Below are 21,320 nucleotides of genomic sequence, written 5' to 3'. Positions count from 1 at the left end.
GTGCTGATGGTTCTGGTGCTGGAAGAGGATGCTCTCCAGCCTCACCTGCTGCTGCAGGTCAACACTGACATGGGTGACTTCTGGTGAAGGGTGTCTGGGTTGATGGTGTTGAAAGCTGAGCTCAAGTCCACAAAGAGAATCCTGGCTAACATCCCTGGGTGGTTGAGGTGGTGCAGGAACATGGAGAATGAACATGGAGTTGATCATGGGAGACAGACAGAACCCAACAGAAGGAGCTAGTGAAGAACAAAGAGACCGGGCAGCTTAACATAGTGAGGAGGAGTGCAAATGAACTGATTACAGGTAATCCGGCTCCACTGCTCACTTCCCAGGCGGTCATTTCGGAGCACCCCAATTTGCACCGCTTGCGTCCGATCTCAGTTCCACTTCGCCGCGAAATACAGAGCTCCTACAAGATCCATGTAGCGATAAACAGCGATAAATAAGGATGAGTGGTGTCATAAACTGCTGTGGTTCTTAACTTCCAAAATTATTATTTTCCATTCATTCCTCTCCCATTTCCTCTGCCTTGTCTGGCACTCCTGCTGTGACCTGAGAAGAAACTTGACGTACTAGGTTTCACAGGTAAAACCAGGCGTTTTGTGTGTATGCATAGCCACATCTGATGCTGACAGCTTATGTATAAATATAGCCATATTTTCATTAATATTGCTGGCATTTTGAGCAACTATAGGGTGAATTATTTTGAAAATACGGATGGCATGCTTGTGCAATTGGTTCTAATTTTGGCGGATGGCTCTGTAGATGTGCAGCGGACACAGTGTAAATGCTTTCATTGATTTAATGGGTGAGCACTTACCGTACTGTGGAGGCTGCAGTAAACAATAACAGAAACAAATACTAAATCTAGCAAAATATACCCATCACCTGAAATGGATCTGAACTAACAGAAGGAATAAACTGGGATGAGTTAAAACAATGAAAATGATCAATACAAAAAAATAAAAAATAAACGAAACAAAGACTCCAAACAACTTATGACAGAAATGCAACTATAACAGCAAAGTCTAGCTATAAGTGTGTTAATTACTAAGATGTAATTTAAAAAATACAGCACAGGCATATTGATGTACTGCAAGCCCATGACATTCCCTGACATTCCCTGCGAATGTGTATGTTTTAAGCAGTGTTCCCGAATGTGTATGTTTTAAGCAGTGTTCCCATGGTGACATGTCACCATGTCACCATGTGACAAATGGGGAGTTCAAATGATCTCTTTGTGCAGGAACTTTCTCTATACAGATACACAAACTATTTCTCAAACATTTCATTTTTGTTTTGTTTAAAATGCAATTCAAAGGCTAATCTTAAAAACCTTAGGAGTGGGGGGTGCAACTGCTTTAAACCAAGCAACCATGCAAGGTTGTTATGTGTGTGTAAAGATGTCATGTCTGTGATTTACATGGGTTTGTGTTGTGTAGTGCAAAGTCTAAATTACCTCTCAAGGCACCAGGCAGGAAACAGAGTGGCATTCACAAGCAAGCACACCCATATATATATATATATATATATATATATACACACACATATATTATCTCTCCAATGTAATTATGCTGACAAACACTTTCAGAGAGTCATATAGGCAACATGCAGCTGTGAAGTCAATCAAACAGACATAAACCTGGTCAAGATTACATTTTCGGTTCTCCTTTAGTGCGAGAAAGTTTTTGAGAAGGTGAAGTTTGATTGAAACCAGATAAGGAAGATGCTACACACATGCAACAATTACAGTTCAATACACTTAGAGATGCACACACAGCACAACCTCTCTTCCTGTCCTTAGGCCTCAAAAACGGACAAAAAGTGGCTCCAAAGCTATCATATGTTTTTTTGCTTAGCTCTCAGAAGTAACTGCTCTGAGGTTTCTTGTTGCAGAGACACACTTTGACTTTGAGGCAAAGCAAAAAAAAAAAAAATTGCAGCAACGAGCTAAACTACTTCCAGTTTCTTGGACGTCTCAGGGTGGTGTGTATAATTTAAACCAATTATAGGTTTTCAAAGAGCTACCTTCTCCCACATCACACTATAAATTGCAGACTCACACTAAATCACATCCAGGCGGCATCTGTGTGGTTTATTCTCAGGATGGAAATATGACAGAAATGTCAGTATATGGGCTGTAGGAGATAATAAAACTTGACCTGCATTTGTTTGAGGCAACAGTTAGAGTTCGCAAATTCCTGGGTTGACTTCTATTTGTTTTGAGATTTAAATGACCTTTGGTTAAAGCAAATTTAGTTGGAAAAAATAGTTTGTACCACTACTTAATACAGTTTGTATGGTAAATTAACTGACGTGTGGTTTTCGTAGAACCTACAAGTTGCATTCGCAAAACTTGTAGCTTACTTTCACAAAATGTATCATGTTACATAACGGAGATTATGTGTTATTTTCAAGAATTTACAGGTTATATGCAACTTACAGATGCGTTTGCGGAATTAATACAAAACATTTTGAATACTGGCTCTCACAGACATTTTAATATAGGCTGGTTGTCAGAGTAGGTCTTATGTAAGGTCTGTTGTAGTATTTTTATTCTAGAAAGTCCATTTAAACTTGTAAATTCTGAAAATAACTTGTAGGTCCTGTTTAAGTTTTAAAGAGTAAACTGCAAGTTCCACAAAAGTAACCTGCAATTTGAGGGTAAAGTAAGTACTGCTTGTTCTCTACAAGTACCTAAACTAAAAGCACAGAGTAAGTTATGGTAAGAACACTATAAAATCTGGATAGTCCGTTAAATATTTTGAGAATTTTAAAATAAAAGATAACTACAAAATAAACTTGCCTGCATGTTCTGTCAGTTTCTGATAAATTATGAAGCGATTACTTACTTGAGGGTCAGTTCTACTACATAACATGTAGACTAAGACTAAGTTGTACCTTATGGGTAAAAGTAATTAATATTAAAAAGACGAGGGGAAAAATATGAATCAAATACTAGAATGAATTCGATTAGTTCCTTTCATCACATATACTATATCTTCCCAAGTAAACTCACAAATTGATGTCAACATTTATATGAAGGTTTTAAAAAAATATGCAAATGCAAACAAAATGGTATTGAAATATCAAAAAAACCCTGCGTCTGGATATCCATTTTAGAACTCACCATGGCAGGGTCTAAGCTGGTGAATAACAGAGGTAACAGAGGGCATAAGAATGAATAATGGAAAAAATGAGCCGATAGTGAAGGAGGGATGGGAGACGTGACGGTTTTATAGAAAATGTAGAAATAGCTCTAAGAGATGTGACCAAAAAGGTACAGAATGCCTAGTTTTTGTCACAGTAGTCAAAAAGAGATGGAATATAAAATAAAAAAAACTATAAAATAAAGAATGACAACAGCTTTTGTAATATGAGTCAGAGATTGACAAAAAAAATGGAACATGTTATGGAAGAGACAGACTGCAGTGATTAGCAGGAAAGAAAATCTGCAGAGAAAGATGCTAAAATAGGGATGGGAGAGAGAAAATGATTCCCAAATCTTTACAGCACTTCCCCACCCCCTCTTCCACTCACACCCACCTCCTCAGGACTCACTTCAAGGGTGAATGATAAAAACCTGGAATAATTAATGTGGCACAAATGAGGTGTTGATGTTGTATTTCTCTGGAAATATAGATGTGCTCTTTAAAAAAATGTGCTCAATGTGTGAAAGAAGCACAAATAGGGAGCATGAAATGGAAATGGTAAAAAAGAAGCAACACATTTGAGACAGAATATCTTACACAGTCTGGAGAGTTCAATTGTATATCCATTTGCACACTATTAAAAGAAGATATTGCAGTTGGATAGTTGGTTTTAGTACTTTAGTCATTAGTATATTTAGTAAGATTTTTCCAGCTAACAGTATGAATTATGGTTTGATAAAACCCACTGTCATGATATCAAACTCTAACAATTTAAATCTGGCTCAATTTAATGTTTTGGTTGTAAATATATGTGTACTATTCCAATTACATTTCTGGCATTTACTTTGATTTTTAAATCAAATTAGTTGAGTGGTAACCTCTTAACTTTCTGTTCTGAGACCAAAAGTAATGAATTCTGTCTTCTCTGCATAAAGCTAGAGATGATTCTGACCCATCCAGTGACTGATATTATGGACACAGGCACTGAGGTCATGAGGTCACATGGAGACACAAAAGTGAAAAGGTGTTTAAGCATCAGCAGCGTATTTAGCAAATTTAGTAGACCTAGAGTTTGATATCATTTACATCTCAGTTTTCTTTAAGCTTCCAGCTCCACTTCAGAAAAGCAATGTACTTGTTTTTCCCAATAAAATCTCAGTGCTTTAATTCATAAATATATTAATAAACCTAAAGTTCTAAATTCAGTAAAGTTGTTTGTTAACTTAATGATCTAGATGGCGGGTTTGACAGAGTAAACTAGACTACCTGTGATTTTAATTTGCATTCCTTCCTTCATTTATTTTATTTTAGATACCACTAGACTTTCAATAAGCTTTACACTGAGTAAATCAGAAGACATTTTTGGCAGAGTGGGAGACACAACTTCCACAGGGCATCATTTCTAACAATTTTCAAAGGGAGTGTTTCTTGTTGATTGGCCTGATCAGATATTTGTTCTGAATTTTTTCTCATTTGCTAAACCTTCCCAGATGACTGCAGTTCTTGTATTACTAGAATAAAACCTTTTGGGACCATGCAGAATTGTCATGGCATTGTTCACCTGTAAGTTAAGTTGTTTGAGTTGGAGCTTTAAAGGGGCATATATAGGATATGGCTACATGTGAAGAAATAAATATAAGCCTTAACATGTTGAACGGAGAGGAAAAAAGAGAGGCAGCTTTCTTGAGCGATGAGTGAAGAGTGATGGAATTATTTGTCATGGCTCGGGAGATGACGAGAGAGGAGCAAAATGAACCAAGGGTTGAGTGAAAGAGAGATGGAGTTAGGAGAAGAGATGCAAAGAAAGATGGAGAGGGGTTCAGAGGGCATAATAATGACAAAATGACAAGAGGATGATCGAAGCATGGGTCATGTTTACCCACAGGAGAGGGAGGCTGAGAGACTCTGCAGGCCGCATAGTGACAGCAGGCTGAAGGGTTACTGTTTACGGGGGAGAAGGAGAGACTGAGGGATATCGATGGGGGGAGGAAAAAGAGAGATGAAGAAAGACAGTTCTGGATGGAAAGAGGGCTTCTGGCGCTGAAAGGAGAAGCAGCTGATGAAGCTGAGGAATGATGAAAGCTGAAAGGGGAGAATGAAATCTCAGAGGGAAGAGATATACTTGAAAATAATTGAAAAAAAAAAACAAAAACAAAAAACAAAGTGGAATCAGATCTAATCAGAATGAAAAGTCCACTGCAAAGGAGCACTTCTTCGATGGTTCAGATAGATGTGGGACATGTAAGGGTCTCCATACTCAAACAGAAAGACGTTAAACTTAACTGTTTTGGGTGGGGTGAAGCTCAGAAGGAAGAAGCAGTGAAGAAAGCAACTTGAATTAGTTTGCAAAGGTTCAATTTTAAACTTGAGCTGAGAGACAGTTACATCATCTGTAAAGTTTGATGGAGGCATAGAAAGGGCAACCCTGAAAGAAAACCTGTTAGGCTGCAAAAGTCCTTCACCTGAAGTACAGTACACCTTTAAGAATGACAACATCCCTTGCAAACCATAGCTATAAGAGTATGATTTAGATAAACTAAAATTCTGTGACAAACTTGAAACATTGCTATATCTCTTTCCAATCCGGCTGACGTTGAGCTATTTTGCAAAAATGGAAAATTGCTTCTGTATGTACTCTTCAGATTTCAGGAAAGGGATTTTGAACGCCACCATTTTCTTTACATTACACAATTATATCCATTTTATATCATGTAAAATCTCTATGCAATCATCAAACATCAGAGTTTGTAGTTGTGGTAAGACAATGTGAAAGGAATTGTTTTGCATGACACTGTGTTCAAGTTGGTAATCAGCCAGAAATAAAGAACACGTCGGATCATGAGAGCAAGCCTTTTTACTGTTGACTCAAACTGACTGGCATATTGTCTGCTACATCACGCTTCTGCAATTTTACCTTGAGGGAAAATCAAGAATTGTCCAAGAAGTGTCTCTGCATGCAACTCTGGAACTGTTAAGGTCAAAAATGATGTGCCTACAATCAACAAAGTCACCACATCCAGCATGTAGGTGGAAAAGATCTTTCTACTCCAAAGAGTGTTGCAAGTAAGCTATAGCCTGCCAATGATGAAATATTCATCACATATGCACACAATTTGAAAATTGGCGTACAGATCTCCTGAGGAAGGCAAATGACACTGAGGCTGCAGTGCAAAAAACCCTGCAGGATATACCCATAAACAAACAAACTAGCTTATTTTAGCAAAAAACATCTAAATTCACTGCAGTCAGCATATAGTTAGAATTTGCTAATTATCAGAAGGTGCAAATTGATTACAGCATAGGGTTCATTTATTTCCTGCACAGATAAACACTGATTGCAATTTGTCAAGTTTTAGAAGTCATTATAACTTGACTGTATGCCTTGGAATAAAAAAAGAAAAAGATATTTAATACACTTTTTTCACAGTTGTCAGAAGGAAGAAAAAAAAAGTCAGTCCAAATTTGAGTTACATTCAGATGCTTCAGTGTTTATCACAGCTCAGGACAGCATACAAGAGTGGGGTGATTATTTTGTCATTAGAGCCTAATGCGTTGAGATAAACAAAATGAGAGAAAATTTACAGCTCAATAATCCAGCCAGTGCTAATCACAGACTGCTTACCAATTCTCGGTTTCTAAAAGGTCGCTATTTTGGAAAAATGAAGCCCTGTGAACATAAATCCGACTTGACTGAAAGAATCATTACCCGACTTTTTGTAATTCCTTTGGGAAATTAAAGAAATGTACACTGTTTTCTCTTCATCTTTCTTTTTAATAAATGCAGTGATTTAGAAAACATACAGGAGATTGTTTTACTTCAAATTGGGGACCCATGCTACGCCATTAAAGTCACCTTTTCTGGGAAAAAAAAATGAAAAAGTACATATGGTGTGTGTGTTTGCACTTCATTCAGTTTTTTTATATAACTTCTGATGATGGTGCAGTCAGGTCTGTAAGGTGAATGAGTGAAACCAATGAAGAAGCCTGAGCTGCCTTTCCTTTTGTGGCAGCATTTTGAGTAGTTCGTAAAAAAAAAAAAAGAAAAAAAAAGAAAAGTAACTGCGACTAAGTGACAAGTTAAGATAAAAACCCTGAAGTTAAAACTGAAATAAATGATTGTTTCGCACCTTTCTTTGTGTTTCTGGAGCACATTTGATCAGCCCTCATTTAAGATCCAAAATCTCATCTTGACTCATTTTCCTGTACCTAACATCATTTTACAGTTTCATCATAGATTCATTATAGTTTTACATTGTCATCATAATAATGCTTATTCATTCTTTGCTTTTTACTATGGATTTTACTGAGACTACAAGTAAAATCCACAAGTAAAATTAATATAAAGGATATATTGAAGCAGGTCATATAGCACAACTTTACACTGTAAGTCAAAGTTTGGGGGTAAGGAAAAAATAACTGTCAAATTCTGAGTTTACCTCAGAGGAGAAGTCTGTGTGAGAAATAGATGAGCGAGCAAGATAAACATGGAGAAACCGCTGAGTCAGCCTGATGGGGGGAAAAAATGGTTATAATGAGGAAGCAGCAAGCAGCGAGTGGGAGAAGATGAAAAAAACAACCTAAAATTTAGAAAGACAAAGACAAGATAGAAAAAACCCTAAAAGATAAGAGGCATAAATAAGAAAAAATATAAATAGAGCAATGAAGACAGCCGCCGAAACGAGGCTGCACTCTTAACTGAATTTGTTGAAATGTCCCATGACAGCCTATTTAGAAACCTCTTTTTTAGGATTGGAGCTTGACAGTGATGACAGTAGGTGAACAGTTCAGACTGCTGACTACTTCATGAAGTAGAACCATCTGAAAAAAAAAATCTGTTTTTTTCTCCTCTTCTATTTTACCCACTCCCACTTCATCTTACTTGCTGACTGACATTGTTGACATCCTGCTATTTATGAAAACATGCCAAATGACATCATTCTTTTCCTGTCAGAAGATGGAATAACCTCACCCTAAGCATCGTAAGCATACTTTATTTGCAGAGGTAAAGTTAAAGCCTCCAGCAGTACTACACCCTTCCTGCTTAAAGGACATCGCTGTACAAACGATGAGTTCAGAAACTTCACATAACTTTATAGTTCTTTTACCAACAGTACAATAAAAAATACCAACAATTTACAAGATTATTTCATGGACATGTTTCCACTGGCTCCTGCTCCGCCTCCAGCAGTCTCTTCTTATATTAGAAAAGATTTCACTGCTGTTTTCAACAACTAACGCTGAAGAATAATTGAGCCTCTTCTGAAAACAATTTTAATCTCATTGCCAAAAATACAGTTGTGTAATCTCGTGCAAAAAAAAAAAAAAAAAGTTGGAAAATTACATCTGTAATTTCAGGGGGGTGTGGCGGAAATATCCCACAGTAATAAAAAATGTTTCCATCACAATCACAATTTTTTGCCTCCCAAGCCGTGCGCTGATTGTTAAATAGGCAGTACTTAGTTTTCCCCTTTAAAATTTAACAAGGTTCAAGTATACAAGGGGTAAGTTCTTTGACTATTCCTTCTTGCCCAATCACGCTAGATTTTCCAATATATACAGAGAAAAAGAGAGACTTAAGGCTATTTTTCTGGAACAGATTATGCACGTACACACATCTTTATTACAGGTGCCAATAACATTGTTGACATCTGCAAGCATCTTTTTATGGGTTTCTTATTAGGTAGTACGTCTTGTATTTTTACCCAGAAAACACATATCCTATGTGGTACCCTTCAGGACAAGATCACTTTCTTATATATTGTTTTGCTATTGCAATAGATTGCACAAATAGCCTAGGGAATATTTTGAACAATAGAGTTCTTTGTTCCTGTGTTGCGATCAAGAGGTGCAACATATTGTAGGAATAAGCCACCCTGCTTCTCCTGCATCTTACTTACTGAATCTGTGTGTTGCAAGAGTTGCATCAACATATGCATTACAATAATCTGTTTCAAATAAAAAAAAAAACAGTCACTTGCCAGTGCTGACTTTAATGAAAAACATTTCTGTTATTACGACTCAATAATCAAAGGTTAAAGTGAAGCCTTTGCCTATGACTCACATGACAAGACTATAATCAAAGCAGATGGCAGAGGCAGCATTTGAATTTTTTTTAGCTTTAAATGCCCAGGAATACTGAACGTGCGCTGCATATTTGAGGCAGCAGCAGCCAGTGAATCTCTGTCAGTCCGGTTAAATTCAGCTGACAGAATGACTCCTGAGTTTGGGTCTAAATATAAGGTGAGCGCTTAAGGGGATATTTTCTCTCCTCTCCAGTCCTCTTACTTTCACATTTTGGGTCTCACTTCTGCGTCGCCCACCTCTCTTTCTCTGTTTAACTGACAGTCTCATTTTCTCTCTTCTGTTGTTTCTTTACTCAATTTGTTCTTAAGTCTCCTTTTGGTCCTGTAATTTATCTGTCTTCTGCTTTTCGTATAAATCCTCAATTACTCCTGGGACTATGGGGGTGTTGTTCCACCAGAGACAGTTTACTTTGAGAAAAAGCATCCTTCTATGATCTCATGAAGATCTGCAAAGGGCTCTTGGGTTGTCTTACTTTTGCAGAAAGAAAAAAACATACATATCACCACATAGGAAAAATGACATGTCTGAATCTAGTTCACAGGATTTGTGAACTTTCCAAGTACTAAATCCAAGCTTCTTCAGCGTCAAAACAGCAGTGTTCTCAGTTCTTTAAGCTCATCTTGATGTGGAATTTAACTTTAATTTGAACTTTTCCAGATTGCACAGTCGATGACCTAATTTTGAAGGACACTGTTGCATTCTGTAATCACCAGTCTCATTTTGTGCTTTTTCACAGTTTTTCATGCGAARAACAAACATGGCTTGCTTTCAAATGCATCAGTCTGATTGTCCACACACGACTGATCACAGTGCACCAGCCGTGAGATGAGTCAGACCACCTCCGGTTGGTGTGACTCAGAAACGTCTCCTCTTACATCTCTGATGGCTTTGCCTGCTCCCTCTCTGTACCGTCTACCTTGCACATGACTMCACACAGGCACCAACAAAAAGATAAATAAAAATWWWWAAAAATTCCTAGGTCACATAATATGGCAACATGCACATASAATAAAACAATTTTCACTTCAAAATATTTACAGAAAATTAGGTTCATGAGTGGTATCTATATACACCACTCAGAATATTATCTTAACCACAAATGCCACCACAGTTTCTTTTGCTCAGTCATGTGAGCTTGTCACTGACTCTGCTCTCCTCCTCTTGTGCCTGTTCTCTTACTCAGCGAAGATGGAGCTCCTGTGTGCATCTGCAAAAACAGTGAAAACAAAAGAAGTGACATGGGAAGYAGACTCGMGACTACTCTCTGTGGTTGAAAACACTTGGTACTTGTCTTTTCCCCTGTGCTGTTTTGTACATTTTCAGATTTGATCACATCCTACTGATAAACATTATCCACCAGTGAAAGTTCACTCTGAGATATTTTTGCTTTGGTGATGGATCATCATCTTTCATATTTAAAAACATAGTTAGCTATAGCAAACACCCCATCCTCTAGACATATATGATCCAGTTAGAAAAAGTGTGCTGCAGTAAGTACTGAAAAATATATCTAGTATAAATAAGAAAGTACAGCTCATACACGTCTTTTKSTTATTATGAATTTACATTAAAGATGGTCACACGTTCTAAAAATGAGYTACTCAAACACATTTGTAAATCATGGAAGCTTTATTTAATAAGTTTACTGGCAAAAATCCACAATAACTTGTACTAGAGTCCATAAAAGTTTCATGAAGTTTCAAAGCGATGGCTGGATGGGGACACACCACAAAAACTCAAAACCTTAATGGGAGATCTCACAAAGAGGCTGTAAAGGACAAAAAGCCCCCTAAATTATGATACAAAGGAAAACAAAAACAATGAAAAAAAAAAATCACAAAATATTTACTAATAGTACACCTGCCAAATCATTGTACCTCACTGAAATCCCTTCTCTGATAGTGCAACTGTGTTATGAGCAACAGATAGAACTCAAATTAACTGCAAACTATGGCTATGAACCAGTCTGTTAATTAACAGAACAGCCTTTTCAGAATTTGTGAACAAATTTCTGAAGAAACCATCTCGTCACAGGAGCAGAAAACTGGGGYTTTATTCAGTCTGTAAAACACAAATTGAKACKCTTTCTTTGATCAATAAATCTTATTTTTTGCATCTGATTTCTMTGCAACCAAACCAGAAAAGGATCACATACACACACAACACACAACTTGGCAAATTACACAAAATAATGTCAAAGCAAAATAAAGATTAATGGATATGATTACATGAGGTTCTTGTTACTCAAATCTTGCAGTGCTCATGCACAAGTTAAYACACTAGCCAAGTACTGCAGCTTCATCTGGAAATATTTACAAGCTCCCTTTAATGTCGTACTGTATATGTCATAAGGTACATAAGTAACTACTTTCCTTCATGTCAGTTCAGAGGAATCTGTCAACTCAGCGGCTCTGATATAGATGGATCACCACATTTAAGCTAAAACAGACACAGAGGATGAAGAGGTATATCTGAAGCTCTTTCTGTAAGTCACTATACTATAGGAGAATCTTGATATATATGTAGGCTGTGACAGGGAATAAAAGGACATAACCATGGCCGGGGATTGATATTATCCAGTCTTTATTCAGAGTGTGACTTGGTGCTCCCTGTCTTCTCATTTTCCCCCAGTTGACACTCTCTCTTCCTTATTGCTCCGCTTTATTCTGTCTCCCAGCCTGAATCACATCCCAGARGAAGAGATTACATTAGCAAGGCCTCCTTTACGTTTTTTTTCTCAGAGGAAAAGAGCATAATTACTGCGCCTAGGCCTCTGCCAGACTTCCTCAGTGCTCTTTGTGTTTTAAGAAACTCAATTTTCACAGCTGAGCCAATRAAATTGAGCAAAATAATTGAAATGGTACAGTAAAGTTTTCACATGACATTATAAAACAAAAATATGACATGTTTAACTGTGATATGAAGATGCTCGGTAAGTTTTAGACAAGTTTAGAATTTTTGTTTTTAACCTTTTAACCCTCTAGAGCTTGACATTTGAAAGTGGAACGTTACATAATGATGGGTTTTTTCCCTTAAATGCATGGAAAGTGTAAAATAWATCAGTACTGGACATGAAAGTTTTCAACAAGGCTTTAGGGACATGGGGCAAGAAAATCACTTTTATGCATCCCTCCTGCTTTCCTAAGACTTTGGAGTTTTATGGTTTTTCTGCTACTAATCAGTTCTTTTCTGTCATGAAGGGTTTTTTTTAATAGTTCACATTGTGAGATGTGAGTTGTTTTCTTTTTAATAAAATAACCCACACTTAGTCAGTTTGAACACAGAATATGTGAACATCAGTTTCTAAGTCTTACAAGAGATCTAAACTAGTTATAAACTTGAACTTGTTTATTCTAACAAATGAACATGTGTTGTTTTGAACCATTTGCTTGTATTTACAGCTGACTTTGAAGGTCTTGCTAGTCTCAAGTCTTTTGCATCTTCTCAATGATTTACGTGCTTAGCTCCAGCCACCTCCACAGCATGATGCTGCCACCACTGTGTTTTATAGTGAAGATGGTGTGTTAGGGTGATGCGAAGAGATATTTTTTCTGCCACACAAAATGTTGTCTAGAAAGTTAGATTTTTGGTTTCCTCTGACCAGAATACCTTTTTATGTTCCTCCTACATTTATGGCCAAATTTAAACAGGGTTTCTTATCATTTCTTTCAACAATGGCTTTCTTCTCACCACTCTTTGTTTCMTAAAGTTTAGATTTATAGAGACCTCAACCAACAGTCATCCTGTTGATTTTCACCTGATCTGCAGGTATCTGCAGCTCCTTCAGACATACATTAACCTCTTGGCTTTTCTCAGATGAATATCTCTGGCATGTCAGTACAGGTAGAAAGCCAATGTATTGCTGTTGCTCTATCCTGTTTCCATTTTCAAACGGTGCATTGAACACTATACTCCATCAGATGGACTGACACACCCTAAGAAAGAYKCACACATGCTCACACATATTCCCAGAAAGAGAAGCCAAATGAGGACGAAGCATCTGAGTTCCGCAGCTTTATGATAATGTCTGCTTCTTCCAATTAGATGCTTCTGCCCCTATAATATTTCCCACCCTGTCCCRTTCTCATCCTCTCTAATTGTCTCCCTCAGCCACTCTTGCTCTTTTTCTCTTTTCCTGAGACTTGCTATCAGCCTGTAACCCGCCCCTGACACAAAACAGATGTTTCTCCACTCCCTTCTTTACTTCCTCTATCTCTTCCTGCCCTTCCTCCTCCCTATCCGTGCGCCTAATCTGAATCTCCTCCTCTGTTTAACACTATATTTTTCTTAATGCCCCCTTTTTTTCTGTTTTTTTTCTTTTTCTTTTGTAACCTAATGTGTTTGTGTCTCACACTACGTTTGCAATTCGGTGTTACAAAACATATCATAATGATTGGCAGAGGACTTAGTCATGTGATAAGTATTATTTGACTCTCTTTGTGAGAGAGGCMTCTTGCATTAACAAACACAGATAAATCAATGCTGTCTATGTGTCTCTTTTTCACTGAGTTTGTTTAGGCATTTTATGGCTTGATTCTGTTTCCGCATTTATTCATTGCAATTTCTTTATTGTGTGCGATGTTCTTGCAACTTCCCAACTCCACCCATTGTCCTGACAGTGGTTCAGTTTGTCTTAACATTTTGTTCAATAAATGTTTGCCTTAAAACCAAATTATACAATTTACTGACATCTGTCTATTTGCTTGCTTCGTTGATACCCTTCATTTATGGCTTCCTAGACTCCCTCTTTTCCAATTATGGTATCCTCCWCTAATCCCCTTTATCCCTTATCACCTGAGGCAAGCCCACCTGCTGCACAGTTGAGTGAAAGTCTTATTATCGCTGCCACCTGAAGAGCATGTGCCAGCATTGGTGAGCAGCTGTGAGTCTTTGTTTGCTTGCTTGGGTGCAAAGTGCATCGTGAAAGTTCCTCTTGTCATTTCAAAAATGTTTTCCTCCCACCGCTGCTCTGTGGTATACAGTTACACCATTCATGTTGAGGGAAACATGACAATTTAAGCCATAAAAAAACATAAAATCCCCTGTTTCGAATCATTGCCTAAGTTTGTTGCAGGCCTTCCATGGGCCCCAGTGCAACAGTTATTTGTTTTAAACAACCACAGTTCCCATGCAAAGATGATCTTATCCACCCTGAAGAGATTTCAATACTTTCTACTTTAAATCACTGACAATGTGAACAGAAACAATCCCTTCTGCAATTTTTCCAAGCACCCCTCCCTCTATAAATCCAGGAGTTGCTGTCCACCTCAGTCAGTTTATTGGTTATTGCAAAGACATTTYCTTGAGGCCAGATCCACATTGTCATGTCTGATTGAGCAAAGCACTGATGGATTCATGCCGAGTTGCCACATTGTCTTCATAATTTTGGGGATAAACAGGTTTCACTAATTTAGCAGTAAAAGCATTAAAGTTATACTAGGAGGGTGAATTCTTTAGTAAAACTGCCTCGCCCAAAGGAGAATGCTGGTTTTACAGCCAACTATTTGTGTTTTAGTTTCACACACACATGGAAAAAGAAATACAACGATCAGCTATCAAGCAATTTTGAGCATAGATAGTAGAGAGTGCTTTGCACCTCTCAACCACTAGAAACTATGGTAATACAAACTTGTTTGGGTTTTACATATTTGYAAATCTGGTCAAGGGGCAAAGTAGGATAGTTCTAAAACTGAAGTCTGTTGGCAGAAKAAAACTTTATTTTTGTAACTCTGCAGTAATAATAATGTAGATGTACATAAAATGAGACTTAGCATGCATTCACATGCCACTTTATCAGTTTCACTATTCAAGTACTAGATTAAACAGTCCTTAGTCTTAAGCACTGCGTCTCTAGTACGTTAATTCAACAATGTGTTGATTTCTGGATCTGTWAAATWTTTYAGACAATGGGTAAGAGGGCAGAGCAGTTATGACAATGGAGACGAACAACTCGTTAGAAGTTTTTCATSTTCAGTTGATCCAATRTTTCCAGACTGTAGGTGGAAACCGAAGTACCAACGACAAACCTATTACATACATGCACCATAAAGAYAGAATTTGAACCCATGACTTTCTTTCTGTGAGGCAATAGAGCTAATTTGTGCACCACTTTATGGAGCCCTAATTATGTGCAAAACACAAAACAAGGCATCAGATTTTGAATCCTATGYATTTAATTTTAACAGCTACTGAAATCCTCGATTCATGAATACATAAAAGTTCTTCTTTAGGACTGAAACAGTTATTAATCCACAGTTGAAGTATGCATAATTTTTGTTTACTCAGTATTGCAATCTTCCATCTGTCTGATGGGAGTCTGGTCCAAACCGCATAACCAACGAGTGTTTGAAAGGATATGTGACGCACTGAACTAAGTTTGAATTTTCAGTTCTGGGCTGAAATGAAAGAGTGACTCAAGAGACTCAAACATTGCTATATGTGAARCAAAAGGCAAATGTTGCAATACATTTCAGTCAAAACATTGTAACTCGCAATCATTTAGATAAACTTTGAGACCTGCCTAGGTAGGCAGTTCTGCAAATAATAGCTCTGCAAATCTGCAGGGCATTTGGGCCTTTGGATGCTATATGTGTGTGTGTGCACTGTATGTAAGAGTTGATTTAGTTGTGAACCAGTTTCCAGTTCCAGTAAAAGTAGGCCAGCCAGTTAGTACATGAGTCAGGCTTTTCCCTTGAGAAAGGAGACTCCCTGATGTGACAACCTCATTAACAGCTGATCCACACACTGCCCCTCTCAAGCCTTGCATCGAACTGAGTATCACACAAACATAATGAAACCATTCAAATGCACACATTGCACCATATGCTGCACACACCCAAAGTCTTGGTTCAGYGTTAATACTGTGATGGATACTGTAACCACTTGTTTCCCCTGGCGGTGAGGTCACTGACTTAAGATTGTTTTAATGAAACTGACATGAACTGTSCTGAACTCAGTAATACTTCCTTAGTTCTGTCTATGAATGCACTACTGGATGTTTTTGTTAGTGTTTTTGTTATCTACACATTTAGCATTACATGGTTTACATATTTATCACCTTTAAAATYAACTCTTTGTTCATTAACTGGACTATTTTTACCGGAGCTTGACTGTGGTTCTACACATAAAGGCAGTTTCTCAGGAAATGTCTTCATTTCTTCAGTGTTTATTAAAATGTTACTAAAACATGCAAAAAATAAAAATAAATGTAAAAAACTCTTTAATCACCAAAGCATGAAGACTAGGTCAACTGCTTGAGCCAAAGTTTATGATGAAAAGAAAATAGCAACATTGCTTTCTGTATAAAAAACAGGAACAAGTGACTGAAAAGTATAAAACAAAAAGCATTCACATTAAGACTCACCTGCCCCAATGTTAGGTAACCTTAATATATCAAAGCATTGTTGAAAAGCTGCAGTCTTCCTAAGTTTTGTTGCMGACCATCTCAAATGTACCCATCTTCCAGCAGAATAATGGATCATATCACACACCTAAAATCACCCTATTTTTTATATGGTAGTGGTTTTACTTTACTCCAGTGGGCTTAATAGTCATCATATTTCAATCCAATAGCAAACGTTTGGGATATGGTACTGTGGGGGATTTGCGTCATCAGTGTGTGGGAAGTGATCATTAATATCTAAATATCCTTAAAGATTTTCAGCATTGAYGGACAAACCAATTCTGATATTCAATGACCTTTTTTAACACAAAATTTGATAGGATGTATGGGCTAAAAATCCATTCATGCACAGACTCATAGKGCTAAAGAAAACAAGCACTGGCTGACCTCAGAAAGCCACAACAGGATTTCYTCAAAAAGCCCTGCCTTTTTATGTTACATTTAGTTGTGCTCCACAACACAGCCTGATTGTTTCACAKTGTCCTCCATCCCCCTCTAACAGCTAGATAAACATTCATGTTAGTTCAGCCATCAGCTCCAAATTGCCCTGTGGTGCAAGTAGGTGTGTGTGGTTGTGTGTGTCTCACTATTAGCCTTGTGACAGACAGGCGACCTGTCCACAGTGTACGCTATCTCTTAAACATTTATTTCTGCACCAAACAACTGTGCTCTATGTGCCCTGAACATGATTAAGGAGGAGGAGGTTGGGGAGTGGTTGGGGGTTTGGGAGGGGTGGACTGATGCCTATCCCCAGCTGTCATTGGGTGACAGGCAGCAGACATCCTGACAGGTCCCTACCTACCACAGGGCAACAAAGAGATTCACAGGATGATCAACCATTCATCCACAAACTCACTCCTAAAGTCAATTTAGAGCAAGTAGTTAACCCAGAAGCCACGTTTTTGAAGCATAAAAACACGAACAGGGAGAGCATGCAGATGACACGGTGCAATATGATATGAAGTAGCAAGGTCAGCTAATGCTTCAGTCTTTTTGAGTTTCTAGAGGGATTGGAATATTGTAGAGCTGATTTTGACTCATRAAGATACACATCTTCCTAAATTATTTTTGATGTTTTTTTGCTAACAATCTTGAACTGCTAATGGGTTTAAAGAACAGCATAAACACAACCTGCTGTGTGAGATGATATCACCTCATCAAATAGGTGAGATTTGTTTTTTACTGCTTATGACATTAAAATGCTTTACGCTGACTTTCCCTTATTAGGCCTTCAAGTGGAAGAGACAGAAGCGTGTTATTATTGTGATCTCTGTATGTTTCTGAGTGTTAGTTGTGTGTGCTTACAATGTATCTCCGCTAAAACCTCATAATTTMATTTGCCATCTGTGTTCCCATCAAGAAACGGCTGAGAAAATTTTTTGACAGCAGCTGACTAAAGTCAGAGCGACAAACTRAAGTCTTGCTCCAAACACATTCTCCTCCCACACATTCAAGCTTAATTTCTTGTCATCGTGTTGACTCATTATTACAGAGGCGGATATCTAATAACATAAAGCCAAGAAAAACATTTTCTTGTTATCTGCACAGGAAAAGTGCAGGATGTAACAAACCATACCCATGGGTAAAACTGTACGACTGTAAAATGATGTGCAATGTACGCACGCAAAATACTGGACAATAAGTGTGGTTACAGACGAGTGTTGCTGCACTGCTCTTTTGGCAATAAAGTGTTCAGAGCTTGTTTGGCTGAAATGATTTAAAACATTCTGGTGACGCATAAATTATGAATCTAAAGACATGGGCTGAAGATATTTACAAAGCCTATGAAAAAGTATCCACCTCCTAAATGAATCAATGATAATAATACAAAATACGAAATAAGTGATCTATGTGCACCCGTTATAAAGTAACTTATGTAATAGACGTCCAGGCGGTCGGGGTTGGTAGTCTCACAATGARTGKAATGGAGATCACTTGAATGCAGTGAGTGTGTCTCAAGTGATTGTGAAACAGAGACACATGTGTCTGGAAGGTCCATTCACTGGTCAATCAGTATTTGTGGAGACCATGACRGCATAAATAGGAAAAAACAAGCCGACAATTCAGAGAAAAGGTTGATTTTAAGAAATATKTATAAGTCGGGATGGACACCCTAAAAAAATTAATTAAATCTGTCATTAAGAAATAGATGCATTGCACCAATAGATGCAATAAAGTAATCAAAAGCCATTGTTAATCTCCAGTTCTAAACATATTTAGTTCCAAATATATTTAGATTGCTCACATATTCTTTGCCAATATGTTATTCTTATCTCCTAACTTGATAAGGAAAGATGGAAGTTASAAATATAGATCTGTGGATGTTTTGTGATTTGTTGTCCACAAAGTWTGAGCTGAACTGGGCAAGATAGCTTTCAGGTTTCTGGGTCTGGATTAATTCATAGTCAAAGCTTCAACTTCAAACTCTTGTYATATTGAAGGATTCTAAATTTTTTGTGAGCAAATTTCAGTGTGTGTTGTTGATTTTTATTGTAATTATGCTGCWGCTGYTTTGATCAGGTGTTCCTTGTTAAAGATACATRTAAGTTCAATTAGATTAAACTGGTTTAAATAAATGAAGAAACATTGACAAGGCCGATTTTGGAAATTACACAWATCTGTATAAGTCACTAAAGCATTTCATAATATGAAGTGACTTTAACAAATTCCCTGACTCAGGAGGTCTCTCTTTCACTGTGATTGCCATTGGAAAGGGTACAAAACATTTCACTTGTTAGGAAACATTTAAGTAGACAAAAAAGTGTGTAAATCCTACACTAAAATTATGCACAGGTTTTATGGCTGATTCTGTGTGTAGCAGATAAAATTGCAGCCATTACAACAACCTAAGGGATTTGAGTTTAATCATGGACTCTATTAGTGATCATCTAAAACAGATCGATCTGAACTCTAAATCAATGCTTGGAATCCATTTAACTCAGTGCTGAGTTACACAAGTTGATTTACATGCATTCAGTGTATGTTGTTATCAATATGCTTGAGCAGGAAAAGTCCAAGAAAAAATAAAGATGGAATAAGCAAGGTATTTTGCTTTAAAAAAAAAAAATCTAAACAAAAGAAAAAAAAACATTAAAACTAACGATGTTGTTTAAAGTTCAAATATCTTCTGAAGATAAATTACATCTYTGACAGCCAGTAATGTAACAGTTTCTTTAGTAATTAAATTTTATTTATGGATTATCACTCATAAAAAAAGTACTGAGAGAAAATACTTTATTGTAAAGTGCTGATGGATGTCTAGATTCTAGCTTTTCTCTGTGACTCATTCATGAAAGTTGGGAGGACCGTGACATGTTGATGTGCCAGACTTAGCAGGCGTGAATAATGTCTGGCTGATGATGTGAAACAGATTAATCTGAGCAGATTAATACAGCAGCAATGTATGTTTTTGTGCAAACTGCGGCGTGTACTTTTACATTTTCTTGACAGATTCACTGACAATATCATTTTGTAACATAAGTTGTCTTTTCAAGCTCTACATTGACAGAGAKTAATGTCCGAAAGAGCTGAACCTGGCTTTATATTCACAAAATTGATGTCTTGTCACAGGGTGGTAGATCAAAAGAATAAATGAAAATCAAATAAATTCACTTACWTGACCAGATTTGGAAGGTAGTTAGCGAAACATGTGCAGATACTTCAAGTAATGCTGAAAGTGCTTTTACTGACAGATGGTTTGCTGCTGATGTGGAGTCAACATGACACATGTGACAGGMACTCAGAGCTCCTTGTGGCTGAAGTCATGCCTATTGGCACACATTTCCAGGCAACTTGGTTCAGCCAGGATTGTACTCATTCCTTATCCTGTCATGTCAGAGGCTGAGGGGGAAGTAAATTGGATGCAAAAGCAAAAACTTCATGTTCTTTAACATTTGCAAAGTGGAAAGAGCCGTTATTTCACAACCAAATTGAGTCAAAGACTGGATAAAAGAAATCAGTAATAAAATCAGTTTACAAAACGAATTAGAACATTATGGAGACRATAATTGGAATCACATTGTCTCATTCAAACTAGGCCACAAAACAGCGTTCTTGTGTTGCCTCCYTGATCCGCCTCCCCTTCAACACCTCCTACATTCACAATTCATATAAACTGTCTAATTTACTGGGTGGTGTGTTGCAATGATTCTAATTAGCAGTGCGTTTTATCCGCATGTGAAAAACTTGACATCAATGAGCTTCATCTCCGGAGAGCGTARAATTGTTTTGCTTTTCAGCATTTCAGTTAATCAACAACACTCATTGTCTTGGCATCAGCAGGTTCAATGAAGGCRCTTTAATTTGAGCTGATTGCAAGGCACTTTGCCCATAGACAGGGAGATGTGGAAGTTATTAGAGACTTTGCATAAAGCACTTCTAGGTAGAGTTGCAAACGGACTGCCACATATTCCCCTCAGTGCAATTAAAAAAAGGAGCRGCAGAAGTACCTCACAACAACAAAACTCAGCAGGAGCTTTCTCAGTACACAGTTCAAATAATATCACAGCGTAATTATGTTTGGTGTTTGACTTGTGTGCAAAGTTATGCAACTTTGTGGAAATAATGATAAAGCTCCATCTTCCTACACATCTGATAATGTGAATCCAGCTTGGCAACACCAACAAAGATCTTTCGGACATATTAAAGCTCTGTGACAAAAGAATTACAGCTTAAAAATACAC

The sequence above is a fragment of the Poecilia reticulata genome, linkage group LG2 (assembly GCF_000633615.1).
Source record: "Poecilia reticulata strain Guanapo linkage group LG2, Guppy_female_1.0+MT, whole genome shotgun sequence".
Lineage (NCBI taxonomy): Eukaryota > Metazoa > Chordata > Actinopteri > Cyprinodontiformes > Poeciliidae > Poecilia > Poecilia reticulata.
This window is presented reverse-complemented; position numbering follows the sequence as displayed.